The 3,791-nt window shown below is 34.1% G+C and overlaps 1 long non-coding RNA gene across 1 annotated transcript; it reads right to left on the bottom strand.

Annotated features, from left to right (window-relative positions):
* Positions 1-1,874: 1,874 nt before the first annotated feature.
* Positions 1,875-2,954, bottom strand: LOC131427741 (uncharacterized). Its single transcript, XR_009229305.1, has 2 exons — positions 1,987-2,954; positions 1,875-1,924 (listed from the first exon to the last, which is right to left on the bottom strand). It is a non-coding gene; the product is annotated as an uncharacterized LOC131427741 (long non-coding RNA).
* Positions 2,955-3,791: the final 837 nt, after the last annotated feature.

The raw sequence follows: 3,791 nt of genomic DNA, 5'->3' as shown, positions 1-3,791 counted from the left end.
TCCTTTTTCAGAATGCTATCAGGAAACCAAAGCGGAAAAAAAGGTGGATGCATTGAAAATGACTTTGTTTCACAGAAAAGTACAAGACTTTATTTTTATCGCGATAACATATATGTTTTTATGTACTAATCGCATCTAAACTAAATTATCTAGACTGTGTCACGGTAGATTTATGATACAAGCCTTCAAAGCCGAGATATTCGATGAACAAGTAGAGGCACAGACTAACAGACATGACAGTATGAATAAATTCTTATAAAAATAATTTTTCGTGATGCACTAGTTCCACCTATATTGTACTGCGCGAACTATTTACTATCTGTACACCCCTTGTGTGATGTAAAATTTTTTTACTAGTTGGTTTCCCTTCGTTTGTCAGCACCGATCAGCTGCTTGCAGGGATGTCTGATTTCATCAAAATATTTGGAAATGAATCGTCACGATAAATTATTGGATTACGTTGATGATATATTTAACTTTTCCGCGATGTTGGAAGGTAACCATTTATTTGACTCAACGTTGTTCATCTAGACTATTTTTTATTGTGTTGATAATTTTCACCCGAAATTAAGTGGCGGCAGACCGGAAGCAAGTAAATATTGTAACAAAACGGGTTCGATTTTGTATTGCGTTGGAGGATGAGAAGTAGGCACAATTGTGTATATAGTTTTGGCAATATGTATTAAATCTGTATCCTGCATGAAATTCGCATGGACGTATACAAATTAATACATTACAGGTAATTCTGTATGAATGGCAACTCTCTTGGTAAATGAAAAAAAATAAACACAGTCTAGATGACAGACAGGATGTTTTTGATAGGGTAACGTGGCGCCATCATGACACATGTGAGTACTGTCCCAAATAAAGGAATATTCGAAATGACCGTTAAAATTATTGAAGAATCTAATTTGAGTGTTCTGTCTGTTAGTCTGTGGTAACGTGTTGACTTATTTAAAATTAAAAACCATATTCGAAATCCTTATTATTTCTAAAGAAATGTCTATCGTTCACTTCATGAATGAGAAACGGAGCTCCATCGATAAGGTTCAAACTTATTATACTAAACGTTTCAACCCTTTTTTCAGCTACATATGCTAATAAATGATCATCAAAATTGCCTACCTTCCAATTTCTACATATTGCATACAACTGGTTGTGACAATTTGTCAATTCCTTTATTTCTAGCAGTGTGATAGTAGAAGCTTTTGTTATTGTCAGAAATTATCCGGTTTCAAATTTTGTACCTTCGAATGTGAGTGAATTTGTCAAATATAATATTACATCATCTTTGAACGGACAGTTTAAAATTTTTGAATGATAAAGCCGGGATTTTAGAGTGTGCTCATGAAAATCTCCCTCATCTACCGAATCAAAAAAAGTTTTATGATAAACATTATAACTGAATTGTAAACATGATTTGATACATAACGTATATGCAATGTTTGTGCGTGATTATATAACATTTGCATACTTCTTGAAGTTTTGATGCCTTGCTTCATTCCTGAAACACATTATAGAACCGATGGGACCACACTCTCGAATAACTTTTGAATAGTGAATAAGGAAATGTTGCTTAGGTTTGAGAGTATCATTGAATAGATTTTGATACAACTCATGATGTGATTGAATTAAAGCTTCCATTTCCAACAATTTGGTTTCATCAAACGACTTTAGCATAATTACTTCAACCAGTTTAACCAATGTTCTGCAATAACTCCAAACAGAATCATGATGTGGTACTAATGGCCCCACTATGAAAGTAAAATTTTTACAGAATGCTTTCATTTCTGCTGCAGTCATTCGCACAGTTATCATTTTTCCTTTATTTTTTTTTTATTATAAACTGCTTCGAAATTTGGCATTCGTCTTAAACTCGCATCCAAAGAAGATCGGCTAATGAAATTCAGTCTAGTGTTCAAAACTGAAAAATTGAAAAATTTCTTTTTGTATAAAAAATAATTCAATGCCGTTAAAAGGCCGTACCTGCAAGCACCGTTGCTAAACAAATCGTGCATTGCGTCCACACTCAAATTTTCGATCACGTGAAATGATACTAATTCGTTAAATGCAGAATTACCAGCAATTCCAGTTTCTGAATGACGACCAACGGCAACGTCCTGATCATAATTATACCTGTTTCTCAACGATTCAACGTGCTCTTTACAGTCAGTTTGTAGCTGCAACCTAAGTCTACGACAAAATCGACAATAGAAATTTGCATTGAATCTTCCCGATAGTAATAATAAAGAGTGGACTCCTAGATTATCGCCTTGAAATAAGCAAGGAACAAATCTAACTTTAAATTTCTGCTGGCCCGATTTTATAATAATTCCATCTGATTCAATTTTTTTGAAGGGGATGATCAAAGCTGCAATAAGTTTGTTTACACCAGTTGCATCTATAACCACTTTTCTGATCGCACCTGCTATAAAAATATTAACCAGTTTTGATTTGTACTTATCCGGTAGCGTGGGAAATGTGTAGTATATACTACAAATCGAATCTATTTTGCAATGTGAACTCTGTGGATCGTTAATCTCAAACTCGTCGGCGTATAGCCAGATAGGTAGAACATACTCATCCTGTTTATATTTATCCTTTATCCTTCTCCACACATTACCGTTCACAAAATGGCTAATACCAGATGATTTCTCTAATGCTTTTGAGTGCTCATAAGGTTTTCTCAAAACATTATCTGCTTCAAAAAATTTTTGAATTTGGAACTCAATAGGGTTTAGAACCAAACAAGATTTTCTTCCTGATTGAGATATTGTTTCATTCAGTTCGTTTTGATTTTGGTTCTAATTTAATATAATTACCATTGGTTCCTTAAAAATATCCTTATTATCAAGATTCTTAAAAAACTTAAAATCGGTGTCAATGAAATCAAAACAATGTTGCAATTAGAATAGGTATGCTTGGAACTGATACCTTATTTGTGGATTATCCATGGATATTATTATGTCCGAAACAATAATTATCTGGAAGAACTTTTCGGGTGTTTCGGTAGTTGTTAAATAAAACATGTTGTTTGCTTGAAGTCCAATCGAAGAAGAGACCGGCTCTTTCTCAGACCATACTTTTATCTTTTATTTTCAGGTAGTCATTGTCGTAAACACACTAATTGAATGTTACATAATATCTAGATAAATAGTTCATAGTAAAGCGCAGTTACACTGAAAGAATTTAATATTCTGAACGCTGATACAACAGCTCTTCCCCCTTAAGGAGATATTACAAAATTCATAATCTGAATACATTTAACCATTATAATCATTGAACTAAGAATTCACAATTACAATTATATATCTGTACCATCAAATGAATTGTTTCCATTTTGATTCTTGCTTCGGTGAGTACACCTTCCTATTTGTTTCCGTTATGGCTGTCCCAATGAACTCCGAAACATCGTTAGCGTTTTGTACAGTCACAGACAGTTGCTGTGTCAAAGGTGAAAGCATCCACCCTCCGTTCAGTCGGCCCCACATATTAGGTAATCTATTAGTTGTTCGAAGAACCATCACCACACTCCTTTCCTTAAGAGTCGGTGAATATCTCTTCACTTTTATGTCACCAATCTTTGTGACAATCGTTGAACGAAGCCTTGAAAACCTCTAAAAGATCCAACCAAGCAAACAATATTCAATTGGAATTGTCCTTAGCCAGTTAGCTGCAATGTTTTGTCATATTCCGAAATGGCTCGGCAATACTCATCAAAAGAAATCCACTGTCTACACTAACAAAAAGACGCTACTGAACAAAATGGCGTTCTACATACAAAAAATCGT

This window comes from Malaya genurostris, chromosome 2 (genome assembly GCF_030247185.1).
Source record: "Malaya genurostris strain Urasoe2022 chromosome 2, Malgen_1.1, whole genome shotgun sequence".
Taxonomy (NCBI): Eukaryota; Metazoa; Arthropoda; class Insecta; order Diptera; family Culicidae; genus Malaya; species Malaya genurostris.
This window is presented reverse-complemented; position numbering and strand designations above follow the sequence as displayed.